The following is an 18,940-nucleotide window of genomic DNA, read 5'->3' on the forward strand; positions in this document are numbered from 1 at the left end:
TTATTATTTATTTTGTACTTTTTTCGTACTTGTATATTTGATTTTTGATGTGACTTGCGTGTTTTAATGACGTCGCTTGCGTGCTTAAGAAAGTGTTGAAAGTTTCCTTTCTTGTACTCGTATTGCTGCTACGATTTGTACTGCTGGCAGTTTAATAAGCGGAAACATTGGGGCAACATAACAACCCCGTCCGAAAAAAAAGGAAAAGAAAAACAAGACGGTGGGAGGTTGACAATGAACCCCCAGAAAACGCAGTGTGTGGGGAAACCCAATTATGACACGACAATAAAAAAGTTTTGTTTTTATTATTGTTTATATACACACTTCGCTTTTATTTTCATTGGTAATTACCGCATGAAGTTCGCTTACTTTTCCAACTCTTGACGACGTTGGCTCTTTCATTCGCCATTCAGGAGAAAGCCTTTCTAATGCACTTCTCATAGCCACGATTGCAACATAGTTAAAAGTAATTGTTCCTCTCCCAATAAAATGGGCTTTTTCTTCTTGTTCTAATTGCCCCGCTGGCTGGGGAAATGTTTTTTCTTTATGCTCAGCAATTAAGAGCACTAGGATTGCTCCCAGTGAGATATAAAAACTGAACTCCCAACTTGAAGGCTGTCAAATTATTAGGATGTCTAGTTTCTTTATGGATGATCGTTAAGCTACTTTTACTTTGCCTAAAAAGACCTATCTACTACTTTTAAAAATACCTATTCAGCTCAAAATAAAGCAGTTTAAAGATGAATATATATCAACTAATTAAAAGGGCATCACAACGCTCGAAAGCGTAAGCTTTAGCCATATTATTATTTAGTTCTTACAATTGTTTTCTCTTATTTTTGATTCATTTTTATAATTTGTTGGGACTAGAAAATAGTTGCGCTAAGTACATTTTTTACGTAGCACTTAGCCACTGCACTCTATCAGTCTCCTAATTGTGAGTGCTCAACAGTATTTGGCCACAAACAAGCCGAACTTTTATTCAGCCAGCTATTTTGCCACTGGCCCATTGCCCGCGCAAATCACAAAACGCACTTAGCGCAGATTGTGAAAGTTGGAAAAGTTGCTGCCACAGGCAGCCCTAGAAAAAGTCAGAGACCCATCTTCCAGTTCGCATTTTCCGCGATGGGAAACCCCCGTGGAAGTTCTTGCAGCCGGATTGCTCTCCTGATTACCAGCTCACGCACTCGCCACTGCCACACGCTGGGGCAGATAGAAAAATAAGCAGAAAATGCAAAAACTTGCAGCGACAAACGAGTTTTGCTTATAGGCAAAGTTAAGTGTAACGTACCGCAAAGCAACGGCACAAGAAACGTGAGAAACCGGAGGTACACCAGCCTAAATAGTACAAAAATTAAATCGCATTCCAAATGCTCTTCTTTGTAAGCTAATTTCTATTTTCTACTATACTTTTATTACACCACTTATATGCATATAGTTGGAAAACATCGCTAATTATTATGTTATGTTACACATGTAACAATATTTGCTTTAATATGTTATTTTGAGATTGTTTGATTGTATTATATTATGAATACTTTCCGGTACGATTTAAACATGCTTCAACTCAGCCTGCTATTGATATCACTCCTCAGGTGAGTGTACCTAAATGTCATAATTATGGCCAAGCACTGAGTTCGTTTGCGAAAACAGCTTGAGAAAACGGAAAATGGAAAATAAACCGAGGGCAGTGGGTTAAGTTAAACTTTTGGCTGACCCACTGCGTGCGTGGCGCCCCCTGGCGGCTCCCGTTTCGGATTTCGGTCACAATTGAAGTTGCGCTTTGGATAAGACATTTACATATAGTATATGTATGGCTGCGATATACATTTTATTTTTATTTGGCCAACTCTCGAGATCGCAAAACCGGTTGCCGCTTGGTGGGTGTACTTCAGTATTTATTGTTACTGCTGCTCTGACTTTTGTCTCTGCAACACAGCGGTCTCGATTATGCAACACTTCGTGTCGCCGCTCCAAACTCAGAAAGTTGTGCAAGCCACGGCAGTTGGTCTTGTATTTGTTGATTGTGCCTCAGTTGCAGTCTCAGACTCAGTCTCAGGCCCAGTTTTAGTACTTTTGTGCCTTGTAAGTTGGGGAGACTCCCGACTGTCAAAGCGAAATGCCCCACCAAAAACCAAAAAAGCAAAGCCGAGTGCCAATCTGGCCGCTCTAATCAGCAAGCAAATTTGCTGACATGTCGAGCAAAACGGCCGAAAAAATCGGAGGGGAAAGCCCAGGTATCCGACACAAATGTGGCAAATAAGCCGCTTTGCGAACGGCTACGGAATGGGGCATCAGAAGGAGAGAAATTGTACAACCGCAGCTGAGCGAAGCAATTTAGACGATCAAATGCAAGGTTCCACGGCTCAATCAATACGTTTTTAAATTTTGTTGGTGCGATACAATTCTATTTGATTATTTTCGATCATCCCATTATCCACACACAGTACATGCCAAACTATTGCCTTTACCAAACAACGGTAGCTGCTCAAAGTAACCCCGTCCCGTTTGTAGCAAGTTTCATGTTCTGTCGGTCTATTGACAATCGCATTGTGTCTGGTTCTGACTTCCGTTTCAAGGCGACACACTTCTGGGTAGAACAAAGCACTGAAAAGCCTCTTTGCATGCGCCAACTCAAGCCCAGATTATTGTGCACATGGGTACTCACGCACCCGTGTAATAAACTTTGGATCCCCCGGCTCTTAGCTGTAAAATATAATCTGGTTGCACTTTTGACTAGGCTAATGCTCCCTATAAGTGGAGTCACTTCCGCTGTTCGCTGTTGGCTGTTGGCTGTTGGCTGTCGGCTGGGTTGACTTTGCTGCTCTGGCTTTTGGGTGGGGATTGTCTTCAGCGGGAGACCCTTGCCTTGTCTTCCCCGTCGGAATCACCTATTCTGGCACCTGTTTCCAGCTTTATCTGCTCACTCCCAGCCCCAGCCCCAGCCGGTTGCTATTGGTTGCCCCATTTCCTCCGGACGACTGCATTAGAAGCCAAGCGGTTGAACAACAATAACCAGCAGACGAAACCGAAACAGTGGAAAGATACACTTGAAATTAAGCTTATACATATGTATATGTACATAGCAAGGGAACTAAGAGTAAATAATACAATTTTTGAACAATTGAGTATACAGTCACTGAGGTGGCAAACAATGGGAAAACAAGAATGAAAGGAGGATATAAATAGGAATTAAGAAAAATATTTTTTAAACCATTATTTATCCACCAACACAAGGTGCAAACAAGAGAGCAATTCAACTGAAATATTTTCAAGCCCAGTTTATTTTTAAAGCTTGGTAGACCAAGCTGCATTGATGTCTATATACATACATACATATACCATGTATTATACCACTTTATTTATACCAAACAAAGTATTTATATTCTTGATCGGGATCAATAGCCGAGTCGATCTGGCCATGTCCCCCCGTCTGTCCGTCTAGATCTTAGAAACTATAACAGCTAGGAAGTTGAGATTAGTTATGCAGATTCCAAAGACATAGACGTGGGGCAAGTTTGTTTCCTGGTGTTGCCACGCCCACTCTTACGCCCACGAACTGACCGACCTCATTATAAAAAAATGGTTTGATTTTTATTATGATTTATCTTGCCAACATTCTATCAAGATGCCAAAAGAAATTTTGAACTTTCTTGAGGAACTCTACTATTGTAGCGTTCTCTCTTGTTTTTATAAACTTAGCTAGGCAAGTCACACTTCATTGACCAATATATATTTAAAATAGCTTTAAAAAATTTGGAATATATTTTTTGGCTAAGAAAATAACAAATTTCACGCAATAAAGCTGTACAAATGGCATAAGCTACCACAAAAAGTTTCTACTTTATACTACCAACTAATTAACAAAAGTCAAATTGTGTCGACCTGGGCAATTAGCCACGTAAATTATATATGCACCTTGTAAACGTTTTGCGCTCTTGTTGATAATAAAGTGGATTGCTTTCTTTTAGTTAGAATATATTTATTAATACTTTTGTTTTGTGCTTCGTGCACTTCCATTCAGTTTTACATTCTTTGAGCAAGTGACATAATTATGTTATTTAACATTACATTACATTTCATTACATTATCCGCGATCAGCTGATTCATTCTTATGCTAATTAACATTTCATATCAAGGCATACACATTTATTCCAACACGCCTCTTAAATTTGTTGTCTTGATTTTCTTTCATTACTTTAACTTTACAGCATCTCTATTTCGTATAAATTTCTGTTTGTCTAACGCTTTGGTTAACATGTCTGCTATATTAAGTCTTGATTCTATCTTCACAATGTCTATAATACCTTTTTCATAATTTTCGTTAACATAATGATACTGCACTTCAATGTGCTTCGAATTTTTTGTAAAGTTACCAAATTTAGCAATGGCTACTGCGCCTGAATTATCTTCGTAAATCTTTATCGCTTTTTCGTTATCAATATTAAATATTTCACATAACATGTTTTTGACAAATAATATTTCTGTGACTGCTTCTGACATGGCAATGTACTCTGCAAACGTTGAACATTTTGTTACTGCGTGTTGTTTGTGTGTTTTCCAATATACTATATTTCCATACATTCTAATTATAAATCCCGTCGTGGATTTTCTATCAACATTATCTCCTGCATAATCGGAGTCTACCATACAATCTAATAATTCATTATTCTTATTCTCTTCAAAAGTTAAATTCAGATCTCTTGTCTTATATAAATATTTTAATACTCTTAGCGCGTATTTATAGTGTGTTGAATTGTAACAACTTTGATATCTGCTTAAGTAATTTACGGAATATGATATATCTGGTCTTGTACCTGCGCTTATATATAATAATTCACCTATCAAATTTCTGTATTTAATTTTCTCATCACATTCAGTTGCTTGATCTAATTTTAAGTTTGTTTCCATTGGAGTTTCGTATAGCTTAGCATTTTCCAGATTATACTTAATTGCCAGTGATTCAATATATCGTTTTTGATTTAACGTCATTTTCTTACTTTCAGTACTATAATTAATTTCTATTCCAATATAACTTCCGATTTTTCCTAAATCTTTCATTGTAAATTTGTTCATTAAACAGTCTTTAATTTCAGTTATTTTCGTTTTGTTCTTACTGCATATCAATATGTCGTCTACAAATACTAAAATATATATTTCATCTTTATCCTTTCTTTTTACATATAAACAATAATCGTAATTGCTTCTTATAAAATTTAATTTGTCGAGATATTTATGCAAACATTCGTACCATGCTCTTGGGCTTTCTCTTAATCCATATAATGCCTTTATTAATTTATAAACTTTGTTTTCTCCTGTTTCGTAACCTTTTGGTTCATTTACATAAACTTCTGATTTTACATAGCCATTCAAAAAGGCTGTTTCGACATCCATCTGATTTACAAACAGACCATTTTTACAACAATATGATAGTAATATTTTTAATGTTTGCATTTTTCCTACTGGTGAATATACATTTTCTAGTCGTTCTCTTTGTTGGAAACCTCTTACTACTAGTCTAGCTTTGTATGTCCCATCACTTTTCTTTTTGTACACCCATTTTACATCTATAATCTTTTTGTTTATCGGTTTTTCTACAATTTGCCATGTATTATTTTTATTTAAGCATTGCATTTCTGTATTCATTGCTTTGAGCCATTCTTTCTTTTCATAACTATTCATCGCCTCTTCGTACGTGTTTGGTACAATGGCATTTACATAATTGATATAAATAAAATGTGTTACTGGGTTACCGTATAGATTTACTGGTCTTTTATTTCTATTTGATGTTCTCTGCACTGTTAAATGTTCTTTGTTTTCCTCACCCTCGCTTTCATCGCTAGTTTTTGAATTAACTTCTTCCGTGTCATTTAGTTCGTCTGTCTTAGCGTTATCTTCATCATCTTCTTCATTTTCATCTATTTCACTTTCATTATCATTCTGCTTGTTTTTCTCTAGGCAAATTAATTTTGTTTTCTCTTCCACAACTTGAACATGTCTTGCGTTTATTACTCTATTGTTTAGTAAAACTCTATATCCGTTTGTATTATAACCAACTAATACTCCTAATTCTGATTTGTTATCCCATTTACTCTTTCTGCGTACTTCTGGAACTCTAACAAAAACTCTACTTCCGTATATTTTTAAATTTTCTACATTTGGTTTTATACCAAAAAATATTTCATATGGGCTTTTATTTACTGCTGTATTTGCGATTGTTCGATTTTTTAAATAAGCTACTGTGTTCATCACTTCTGGCCAATATCGCCTATGTATGTTTGCTTCTCTCATTAAGCACCTTCCAATATCCATTGCCGATCTGTTATATCTTTCTGCTACGCCGTTTAATTCGTGTACATACGGTGGACATGTAGTTAACTGAATTTAATATTTCTCTATTCAAATATTCTTTACCGTTATCGCATTGGATTTGTTTTACTTTTTTACTGAACTGATTTTCAACATAATTAACATATTCTTTTAAGCAGCTCGCAGTTTCGGATTTATTTTTAATACAATATATTCTCGCGCATTTACTAAAATCGTCAACGAATGTCAAAAAATATTTTTCCCCACAATAACCTGTTGTGCTGTGTGGTCCGTTTAAGTCTGTATGTATTAACTCTAATGTCTCTTTAGTTTTCTTTCTATTGTTCTCGAATGGTTCGTTTGACATTTTACTTTGTATACAATTCGCACATTTCATTTCGGTATTCTCGATTTTATCTGGCAGACCATCTAACATTTTATTCTTAATAATTCTATTCAAATATTGAAAATTTACGTGGCCTAATGCCCTGTGCCATTTTTCTTTTTCAGTTAATTTAGTTACATTTGTATATATTTCATTTCTTTTATTTTTTGGCATGAAGCTTTTTACATTATATAAACTATCAATTTTACTCGCAACTGTCAGCAATTCTCTCTTTTCGTTATAGATTTTTGTATCATTATTTCTGGCTACGACTGTACATTTATTTTCAGTTATCTTTGATATGCTTAGCAAATTTTGTTTTATGCCTTTTACAAAGTATACATTTTTAATATCGATCAAATTTTCATTGTTGTATGTTCTAAAATATGTTTCTACATTTCCAATCTTGGTCGCTTGCAATTGTTTGCCATCGGCTACTTTAACATTAATAGGATTTTCAAATTAATACAGTTCTTAAAAAGTTTACAATCGTTTATAATGTGATCAGTGCATCCACTATCTAATAACCAATTTACTGTAGTTTCGTTGTTACTTTCGCTGTTATTACAATTTATTAATTTTTCGTTTCTTATCATTCTTGTTGTCCATGACTGTACGCTGTCGCTGTTTTCTTGTTGTCTTCCTTGATTCCTGTCTCCTGAGTAATTTCCACGTCCTCGACCATTTCCATGATGTTGACCTCTGCCTCGGCCGCCTCTTTGATTCGTATTCTGATATCGCCTGTTGAATTGTTGTTGTTGTTTATTTTCGCCTCTCGCATTTTGCTCAGCATGCCAGCAGTCCCTCTGAATATGACCTGTTTTGCCACACACATAGCATTCTTTTTTAGTTTTGGTGTTAAATGTGCTTACGTTATTTTGTTTGTCCACTGGACCTCTGTTTAAACTTTTTTCTTTTATTTTTGATTTTACGTACTCTACCGTTCGTTGTGCTTCCGGAATTACATCTAAGAAGTCTCCAATATAACTGTAGCTTGTTGGTAGTGCTTTTAAAAGATACCTCATTTTTTCGTTTTCGTCTATGGTGCCTCCAGCGTTTTTTAATTTATTTACTGCTTTCTCGAATTCTATAAAAAATTCTTCCACTGTTTCATAGTCTTTTAGTTTAATTTCGTCGATTTTTCCTCTGCACAGTATTTGCAGGGCTGTTGATTTTGTCGAATACATTTCATTTAACTTGTTCATAATTTCTAATGTCGTTTGGCACTCACTAATATATTCTAACTGTTTGTCTGATATTGTACTGATTAAAATTGTTTTCGCTTTTAATTCTGTTTTCATCCATGTTGTTTCATTATCTTCCGTTGTTCTTGTTCGCACTGCTGGTTCTTTGCACTCTTTGTATTCCAATATTGTCATTAATCTGAATTTCCAGCTTCCAAAATTAGCTCCATCGAATATGGGCATAACAATGTCTTCGATTTTTGCGTTAGCACTCATTTTTTCCGTTTCACTTTTAATCTGTTCGCACACTTCTTTTATGTCTCTTTCTATGTCATTCATTTCATGCACATTTTCATATAGGGTCACACTTTTCTACTTCCATGTAATAAAAAGGCTTGCACGTGAACTTTTAAATTTTTAATCTGCTTCCATCAATCCTTTTAGTTTATGTTTTCAATCTTTTTCCGTTTAATTGTTCAGCATTAGTCAATAGTCTTGTTTACGTATTCGTATTTTTTAATATTTCGCACTTTTAATATTGTTTTTCTCTTTTTATTTCTTATACACGTTTTTCTTTTTTTTTTTTGTCGCTTCACTCGAACAGCATTTATTTTTATAACTTGGATTTAGTTATACACTTTGGATTATTTTCTTTTCTCGAACCTTGGATTAATTTTTTCTAACCTTGGATTAATTTTTTCTAACCTTGGATTAATTTTTTCTAACCTTGGATTAATTTTTTTTTTTCTAACCTTGGATTAATTTTTTTTTTCTAACCTTGCTCTGCTACCATGTTGATAATAAAGTGGATTGCTTTCTTTTAGTTAGAATATATTTATTAATACTTTTGTTTTGTGCTTCGTGCACTTCCATTCAGTTTTACATTCTTTGAGCAAGTGACATAATTATGTTATTTAACATTACATTACATTTCATTACATTATCCGCGATCAGCTGATTCATTCTTATGCTAATTAACATTTCATATCAAGGCATACACATTTATTCCAACAGCTCTATTTAACGAACTTTCTTAAGAGTATAGAACATATCTCAAATACTTTCATTTCATCTTAGAGCGCGCAGCTTGTGGCTATAAATTTGGCCCATAATAAATCCAAGAGAGTTCATTTTTCCTTGTGTAAAAGAGAGTTTACGCACCGAGGAAGCCACCGATTTTCGAAGGAGAAAATCTTCGCTGACTGCAACGAGTCTTGTTCGATTGTTGTGGTTGTTACCGGTTCTTATTCTTGCGCGTTTTGTTGTCAGTCTGGCACCAATCAAACGGCCTGCACGAGCACTTAGGAGCCAAGAAAAGCAGCTGTTGCTGCTTTTGGCCCGATTTGCCGGCTGCCTGTTGCACTTGTTTTGGACCGCTTGTTCTCGTTCTCGTTCTGCTGCTGGTTTGGAATAGGATTTTGGTTGGTTCTGGTTGGATGCGTTCCAGTGGTCTGAGCTTGGTTTTTGTTGGCTATTTGAATGCAAATATTTTGTATACTCTGTTGACACATTTACCAGAATATGCTTTATGGGAAAATATAGCGGAAGCTTCACAAAAGTTTTATTTACGACGATAAACTGTTGGTGCGCAATAAAATAAACAACTTTTGTATATGTAACCAACAATAGGCTCACAAAAAGATATAAAGCACATTTTCCGAAAACTCTCCTTTTGTAATCCAATACTAGTCTTATTCTGCCCAAGAAAGAAATAAACAATTGTGAGTTGAATGAACTGACCGCAAAACAACCAAGTAATAAGCCAAAGCTGCTGCCCCTACAAACAAAGCGAGAATAAACTGGCCGCAATGTTCACAGTTGGCCAAAAACTGAGTCACAAAAAAGGTGCCAAAAGCCGAGTTGAGAACCATGATTGCGACTTGATCTGCCTGGGAAAATACTGGCGGCATTTTGCACTTAATGTCATCAGTTAGCGCCTCATTGTCCCATTGTCCCATCAACTTCCGATTCGATTCATATCCAGACTGCAAAATATTTTGAACTCAAATTGATTTGGAAATGGAATCACATTGAGGGACTTGTTTGCCTGTTTTCAATACCCCCAGGTCGGAAATAAGCCAATGTGAAGCAACTATAAATTGGTTCAGGTTCAGTAACAGTCGTTATTGTTGGCCAGTCGCTTGGTTGGTTTGCTTTTAATTATTATTTCTGGCTGACGCAGAAATATGCAAACAAGATATTTGCCTCTCATTTTTTGGCTCGGCAATCTCTTTGCAAAACTTTTTAATTACATAGTTTCGACTGCGGTGGGCGTAAGAGTGGGCGTGACTGGAAGTTATTGCAGCACTCTACATATTCATGCAGAACCACAGAAGAAGCAAGGAACTGGGGAGTTTGCCCTGGGATCCCATGGTTATAAAGTTACAGAACATGCAAAAAAAGCCGGTGACGGTGAAATTATTTTTCCTTCACCAGTGAAATACGAATTTTCAGCTAAATTAAAACAATGCTGAGGGATGTAAAAGTATTCATATATCATCTCGCTTTTCCAGGCGAAAAGTCCTAATAAGCTTACCACCGCCAGGAAGTGTATCAAAAATAAGAAATGCGGAAAAGCCACATGTTTATTTTACTTTCGGTACGTGCCAAATGAAAATAAAACCCGAGCGCAGCAAATTTAATAAATATGAAATGAGTTTGTCATACACACAGGCACACGAGCTGCCAAACCCTTGCCCCAATTACAAGGATGCCAGGATTCCGCCGCCTGCATGCCTTCGATAACGTGCCGCAGCGCCAAAAATACCTTTAAGCCAGACCCAAAGGCACTGGCGGTCGGGGCAAGGACCTTCCTTAGCAAATAAACACGCACTTACCGGCTCAGAGAACTTTTATGGGTCCTCCGCTAGCTAGCCGCACACAGACTCCTCGTGAATAACGTGTGACAAAATAAATGCCACTAAAATAAAGGATCACAAGTCGCACGGCGTATCCTTGAGACATTCAACAAATGCCAAACAAATCGAATGCCCGTATAGAAAGGGAAACAGAGAGATAGAGAGAGAGAGAGCTGAAATATGTGATTATACGCGCATAAAACAGCCGCAGGACTTCGAGTCCTTGGCCTGTCAGGGCGAATCCTGTCCCTAGTTTCGGGCCCAGCAGCGGAACTTGTTGAATAAATAGGGAAATGAACGGCAGACTGTCACACAATCTGCTGATTGCTACACAGGAATTCCTGTTGCCCGCATTCCTGCCTCCTGTTTTTCGAAACGTTATAAGTAGAGCTCGTTGGCGCTCCTGGCTCGCTAATAGCATTTCGGAGAGTCCTGCCAGTTACACCGTGAAACGACAAAATAGTTACCTACTGTATGTGATGATGACCAGAGCAGCGGAGGGGCATTAATTGGCTGAGGACGAGAAAGTTCAGCGTGAAAAAGTTTAATTATTTTATGAAGAGGTAGAACGTAAATTAGCAAAACAAAAAAATACGTACTCACCGTTTCTATTTAAACCTGAAATAATGTGACATCAATGAAAAGTTTTCGCCTATATCACATTTTGTTGGTGAGAAGAAGTGTCATAACGGAAGTTGGCAACTTTTGAATAATGTATATAAAGTGAGTGCTTAAAATGCATAGTTTTCATTTTAGTAGCAAGCAACTTTGTTTTGGACAGCAAAGGGTTAGTATCCTGTATTCCCTATTTAATAGGGAATAATAAAATTCTTCGAATGATTTTCGTGGTCTTGGTATAATAATAGGTAGTAGGTATAATAAATGAATGATAGAATATGTTTGGGATAGGAGTTCCCCTTCTACCGCTTCGTTAGCTAACTTTTGGGGAGTTTTCCCAAGTGAGCATCCATAGTTCACACAGCGGAGGTAACAAAACATTGGCAAACTCCACAAGGAGGGAGCTCTGGAATCTATACCATGAGAATGACAAGTGCATAATTTATGCGAACAATAGTGGCCACTGTTTGCCATCTCAATTCACACGACGGGGCAGACAAAATTGTTACACAAACCGAAAGGCGGTTGGGCATTTTTCCCCACCTGTCTGTTTGCACAAGCTAATGGGCTCATTCATTTTATTTCTCAGAATAAGAGGAGGAAAAACAAATATTTTCTTATGTTACTTGCCTCTGAGAATTGTGTGATGCCGGGGCAGAAACTTAAAAAAATGTATTCCACCGATAAATAAGATCGTTTAGGCGTTGCGTCTGGAAAAGTTTGCTTGGAAACTAGAGTGGGAGATTTTCTTACTTTTCTTCAATTGGTGAATGAGTTCGAAGAGCATCACGAAACACGTCATGTATACGCCACGTTGCTTGAATGTATTTCTTCTGCTCGTATTATTTGTCTTAGGTGCTAGCTGCTTTATAATGCAGCTTTAGTATACTCGCTTTAGTTTGTTGTACTTTCACTTTACGTGTTTTGAGGGGCATCTAGAATAACCTTGCCATTCAACCGACGAACACCCCACCCCAGTGCCTCCTTCCTCGATGCATCAATGCAACAGCCTCGCTTCATCAGTGTTAACCCTCAAAAGCCCGCAGGCTGGCATTGTCCTTGGTGGGTCGTCTTTTGTTTCATTTCGCAGGGGAATGGCAAATAAACCTTAACCAATCTGGGACAAATAGCGAGTGAGCAATGGTGAGCGGAATACCTTTTAAGTATACTTTAAAAGGGGGCTGAGAGTAAAAAGAAATTATAAATATAAGTGGAACAAAACTGCACGCAGGGATCTTAAGTAAATACTAGAAATAATCTGAGGAAAGGTAACTATTGTTTAAAACATTTAATCAGATCATTAAACTTCTTAATCAAAGACTACTAACTCACATAAGATTCCAATTGTGTGGAAAATTCTGTTCGTCCGCGCAATAGGTGGTCTTTTGGGTGGACCCTTTTTCATTGTGTCGAAGTCTTAGAAAGACTGAAACTGAATAAAGGATACTGTGTTGCACAATAAAGTGTGCACTCGGTCGATGGCACTCTTACGAGTTCGGTGGCTTTTTGTTCTCGATATTTATCACGTCCTTTGTGCTTTCGGCTTTGCCCACCGCAGTGCATTTGCATCCCGATTGCAACGGTCTCGAGCATAACGAAAACTTGTCCCGCAAGCCGAATCAACAAAAGACACAAAACTTTGGGCCAAGTCCTCGAATCCTTCGAAGAAGACAAGTTGCTAACGCAATTGGCTTGGCCAATTCCCCTCCCCAAAAACGCCAAAGGCGTAGAAATGTTGTGCAATTTGTCAGTCGTAAGGCGATCAAGTATTGAATAACAAGGGGGTTGAGGGAACTGGCTGCATCCCGATTGTTTAGATTGTTATCCGTATCCTGTTTCCAAACATGATTAGCCCGCAAAATTGGCATTATTGACATTCGTTTGTTGTCTTGAATTGCGTAAACAGACGCCTTAAGGTCTCGCCAGTATAAATCACAGTCTTTGCTCAGCTCAACTCTTTTGCCATTGGCAAAACTGATAGTATCCTGCAAAGGAAGCAGCTTTTCAAGGGCTGAAAAGGGCAATTTAAGTCGAGTTTAAGTCTAAAAGCGGCTTTCATTATGCCAGCCTGTGAAAATATTCAGAGTATATCAACAGAGTGCTACGACAAATTTGCTAGCCAAGCCATGTATACGCTTACGCAAAAGCGGAGAACTGTGCTGGCCCATATCCTTCTGGACCATATCCTTTTGGGTTAGAGTGAATAACATTACCCAAAAACAATGCCTGGCAATATAAATAAAAAATAATCAAGCCAAATGGCCCGAGAAGCGGACAGTAAAATGTATATGTGCATTCATTCACACAAAGGGCTCAACACAATTTGCATGGCTGGATTTTCGCCAGGATACAAGGATACAAGGATACAAGGGAGAAAAGGTGTTGGAAGGACGTGCTCCTGCGGTGAAGGAAGCCAGCTGTCACAACAATGCCGGGAGCCAATGCAAAATCCAGGCATGAGCAGCGTGGGTTTAATGATTTATGGCAAGAGGGCTCTTCTATGGCAACTTGGCTGAAAAAGTGCGTTTCCTGGCAAACCACAAGCACATCTAATATTTGTCCGAAGCCCGACTTGTGACTCTACAAGCAATCCTGTATCCGCAGAAGCTAAGCTGGTTTTTCCGGAAATAGGAGTAGCTGCAATTGATGGTGAAGCACTGCAGCTGAGGCTTGGAAAGTTATTCGGTTTAATTTCTACCAACTATTTAAACGCTCCACACCCACTCGAAAAACATTCGAGACATTTCACGGTCGCCCAGTTTCAATGCAAGTAATTCCATCGCATATTTTCATTATACACTTTTGACAATGCCTTTGACGATGTTTCCTGCCATCAGCCCGCAGCACCGGGTTTTGACATAATTTAATTCGTTTTTATTAAATTTATGTAAATTCTGCTTCGTCTGCTTGCAGGACTCCCAATCCCTTGGCGCGGACTAACCGAAAGTAAATTGAAATTGTAAGTAGCCGAGAGCATTTTGCACATTTCCCGATTAATCCGCTGAAAACTGTAAATTATGCTGTCAGCATCAGGTCGGAAATGGGTTGGGTTGGGTTCGGTTCGGTTGGAAGAAAACCGGGAATAAGCCACAGGCTGGCAGGCAGGTCAGAGTTCAGCCATGTTTAACGATTTTTGCACTTGGCCAACGTGCCGTATGATTGATATTCGAAATGGTGGCGCTGCGGTTTGGTTTACGGTTAAATTAATGCGAAGCCAAGGTGTTAAATTGCCCGTAACCGCGCCCACAGCATAGAACACCCCAGCGGCATTCACGAAAAATGTAAAACAATTACTGCTTTGCATTAAAAAACACAAGAGACAATGTCCTGTGGACATTGTGGAAAAATGTCATTAGATTACTGTATGGTTCTACACTCAACTGTCCTTTGTGGCTTGTCGCAAAGATTGGGTAATGTCCCTGTCATAATACGACAAATAGAAACTAAGCAATGACATTGTCATTGTTTGACTATCATCGGCTTCGGATGTGCACCTGATTATTGCCATGGATAAAAATCTGGAAAATCTTTGCATTTTTAATGACCATTGCGTAAAACAGAACTCTTGTACTCTTTTTGTACTGAGGGCAGTTGTACCAATATTTATTTAATTAGTTGTATGTAAATTCTTGTGCAACGTATTCGTTCCCTGGTAAAGTGTTCAATTTTCCCATGCTATGCAGCTCTTGCCATTCAGTTAATGCAGTTTACTTCCCTCGACCGTTTTTATCACTCATACGACATGTGGAACGCAAAGAACAGCGCAGAACGGATAATTTACTTATGTAGCGCAGTGTAAAGCTGTTACGTTTTTGGGGCTGGCACTTTTGACCTTGCCACGTGGCAAGCGATGGTTTCAGTTTGGTTAGCAAAACGTGGGGTAGAAGTACAGAGAGATGTGGAAAACGTTTGAATTATGCAAGTTGAGCAGCTAGCAAACGTTCTATTTTCGATTTTGAAATGTATGAAGTGGCTAAAATTGAATTAGTGCGCAGGATGTGTTCAATCCCAAGACCAATTTATGCGCCACATGTTACAGCTGGCCGAAGTACCCATTCGTCCTAGCTGGAATTGTAAAAGTTTAAATTTTTCATTGGGTGCCGGATAAAAACGACAGTCTTACACAAAGTTTCCTTTACCCAGATTGAGAAGGACACGCGGCCGTGCCAACTCATTTGGTGTCTGGTGGCGCAAAACTCTCGCCATCCGTTTCCGACAATCGTGGGAAATAAATTTTTAAATCTGCCTGCGAGGGGAACGTCCGCGGAAAACACAAAGCACTTGCTGTTTTATGTAACAGCCACCCAAAAGTTTAGACGGGATAGGTTACAGGACTGAAACTGTAACTATAAAGTATTGATAACGCGGTTGTACATTTAATAGCCTTCGTGATCAGGACCTTTCTCAATTAAGTTCTTCAAAGTTTAAGTGATGGTAAAATACTTCATATTAATAATTTTTTTGCTTTGCTTTAGATAAGGGCTAAGGAAGCAATAGAACAAATACTTTCTTTTGTCTGGCTTACCCGGTTTTTATGAAGTTTATTTATCATCTAAGGGGCATCAGCTAGTCGAGTTTCCGCACATTCGGACTTGTTGAATCCATTTTAGAGTCCGGCTGAGAGTGTAAAAACAGCAGAGGCAGTCGCATTTACGGCCCACTGTCCCAGCTGAAGGTAAACGTAAACGTGCGAAGGACACTCGAGACGAGGGGCAAGCTGGCCAGAAGGAGGGGGCGAGGAGCCTGAATAGAAGCTGCATGGAAGCCCTGACAAAATGTAACAGATTGGCCGCAGAACACATATTCAAGGCGGGGCACAAGGCTAAGGCCCAAAGAACCATGGAAAATGTCGGGAGCCACATAGAGATGCATATTTAATCCTGTTGATTTTTATTTGTTTCCGTGTTGGCCCTTGCTCGACTATTTTTCATGGCTCTTTATCTGCCCAACGATTTTGCATGCTGCAGTGTGGCCCATCACCTCGGTCCGCCGACCTTGCACGTGTCCTTGAAAGAGTCTTCGGGTATATGACATAATTTCCCTTTCCTTCCAAGGAGGTCTTATGTTCGTCTCCAACTCACCGATGACATTTGCAATATAAATATCAGTGAAAGACATTAATCACTTCAACTTTCGTATCCTTTGAAACTGAACAAAAGTAAGCAGTACGACAAATAAAAATTAAAATAAAGATATACTCGTAGATATTCTCGCGGAAGCAGATTAATTGGCCCGCCAAGGTAAACGAAACAACATACGATGTCACTTTGGCCAAGTTCTCAAACTCAGTTAATTCTCAATGCACCAGTTAATGAGAATTTATATAACTGACATACAGAATAAATGAGATTGGCAGACATCGCGCCAAAGATAGTTGCGTTCGCTGAATTTCTCAAGGTTTTCTCAATAGCAATTGTATCGAAATAGAGTCACACAACTTCGTTTTCCATTTCGATGCGGGTTTGCTGTATAAATCGGCGATTCATCCCCAAACCGAAATTCAAATGCCACATCATTAAAAGCCACGTTCGCCCAACTAACAGCGGAAGTTTATGTGGTCAACAAGCTAATAAAGTCAGAGTAGATATAAACATGCGAAAAACGTGTAAGTCTCAGCGGGGCAAACACGTTGCCTATTACAGCGCGTGCCTTCAATCAATCAATCAATCAAGGCATCGGTTAGTTTTTGGTGCCACGATCGATTTTGACTGATTCACTTGCCACCCGGAATGAGTTGTGAAAGTTACCAGCCTGTGAGTCGAATTGTAAGAGGTCCAAACTAATAGCAGTTGCCTTTAATGAGCTGTCAAATATGACGGCGGTTTCGAAATTTGAATTAGACTTTTGTGAGTTGCAATTCGAATGGAAATTTAAGTATGTGTGGCAAGGGAATTCGGATTAAAAATTAACATTTAGGATATATTTGGTGGCCCCTATTTATACCTATTCGGCTTTAAAACATTTGAAAACCCACACATGGGAAATCAACCAGGAAGGTAATGTCAAGTCCTCTTATCCCAGCTTCCGTTTTCCTCTCAGGAAATTAAGTCACGCGGTACAGAAATCAGCTGAAAAGTAAAGTAAAACTAATCCTCAGTTGAGTAAAATATTGGCATTAAGTTGGCTTGACTCTCAGCTCATAGCTTCGCCAAAAGCGCAGTGAGCCGGAATTCGCTTTCTCGGCCACGTTTAGTTTGAGGGGATCTGGCTTATTAAGTTGGCCATCAAACCACAATCAGGAGATCGAAGGAAATGCCACTTCGGTGGAAACGAGGATGAGCCAACTGCCCACATTGACAGCGGAAGGCAGCCAAGGTCATTATCCTCCTCGCCAACTGCCTCATCATCATCGAGTTAATCAAAATGCCATTGGCCATTGGCCATTGCCATGGCGTGGCCGAAACTGTGCGCAGAAGAGAAAAAATTAGCTTGAAAATTGTTATAGCATTTTGTGGTTCCTCTCACCGCAGAATCAAATCGGCTTAGAAACACGCTGAAGAATTCCCTTTCATCTCTACGCGTCTTCATGCTTTTTCTTTCATTACTCTGCACTTGTTTTCATTTATTTTTGTGTTTTTGTTATTTTTTATACGAATTGCTGGCACTGCTCACTCACTGGAATTCTAAAGTTACTTGACCGCAACAAAGCGTTAAATTGTGCCGAGTTGTTTTCACCACTTATTTATATCAAATTTGTTCTTAATCAGCTGAAAGCGTAGCCAACTTTGCCCGCCTCATGACGAGCGGTTTATATTCGAGCTACAATTGAGTTTACAGCCAACTCCGAGCAGGATATTTTAAGTATTTTTCGGAGGGGAACGTATAAAAGGATTTCATTGTAAGAGGTTGAATAAGAAAAGTGTTTAGTCACCTGAATTAGGTGCCCTCTGGAAATTACTGAATCAGTGCGCCGTTATCCTTTACTAGGTTGCCATGAAGATTTTATACATTTTAATTTTTAAATTGGTTTCTTGTGTTTGCATTATTATTAAATGTAGTATCAATTTCATCTCTCTATTATGCAAATTATTTTGTAGCTTGTAATTCTGATTAAACTTGAATTGTCAATCAATTTCTTCGCCCATGGCTTAAATGCTTAAAATGCCGGACGCATTATACCCGCTGCTCAGTAATATCCTTCGGCCACAAGGAGCAGATTGTTGAGCCGGGAAACGCATATGTACGGCAGGCATAACAATAACAGGACGAACAAAAACCCTATCCGTGCCACATCGCAGAATACGTGCGTGGCATTCCACTCCAGACTCTGTTGTCCACCTGATTCCCAGGATGCGGAATTACGTGCCAGACCGCCTCTTTTGCGATCCTTTGCCTCGCCCGCAATCCTTTCGCGCCCCAAAGTAGACTACGTAAATTAAGAAATGCCCAGTGCTCAAGTATCACTTGCCTTGAACATCTCGTTTGCTTGCGGCCAGGAAAATGGTGCAAGGAGCTAGAAGGTGAAGGAAAGGTAGACTGAGGCAAAAACTAGGTCAACTGAGCGTTTTTATCCCCCAATAGGAAGTCCCAGTAGGCGGCTGACAAATTTAAAGGACTAAGCTTTTATGGAGCAATTAAGCCCTGTT

General features: G+C 38.7%; 1 protein-coding gene across 2 annotated transcripts in view; it reads left to right on the plus strand.

Annotated features, from left to right (window-relative positions):
- Positions 1-18,940, plus strand: part of LOC122612697 — a 47,173-nt gene that overhangs the window by 19,615 nt on the left and 8,618 nt on the right. For both annotated transcript variants that reach the window (XM_043786474.1, XM_043786475.1), the window contains exon 3: positions 14,268-14,313. The gene's annotated coding sequence lies outside the window, so the exon portion shown is untranslated. The remainder of the gene's footprint in view (positions 1-14,267; positions 14,314-18,940) is intronic.

Source organism: Drosophila teissieri, chromosome 2R (assembly GCF_016746235.2).
Source record: "Drosophila teissieri strain GT53w chromosome 2R, Prin_Dtei_1.1, whole genome shotgun sequence".
NCBI lineage: Eukaryota > Metazoa > Arthropoda > Insecta > Diptera > Drosophilidae > Drosophila > Drosophila teissieri.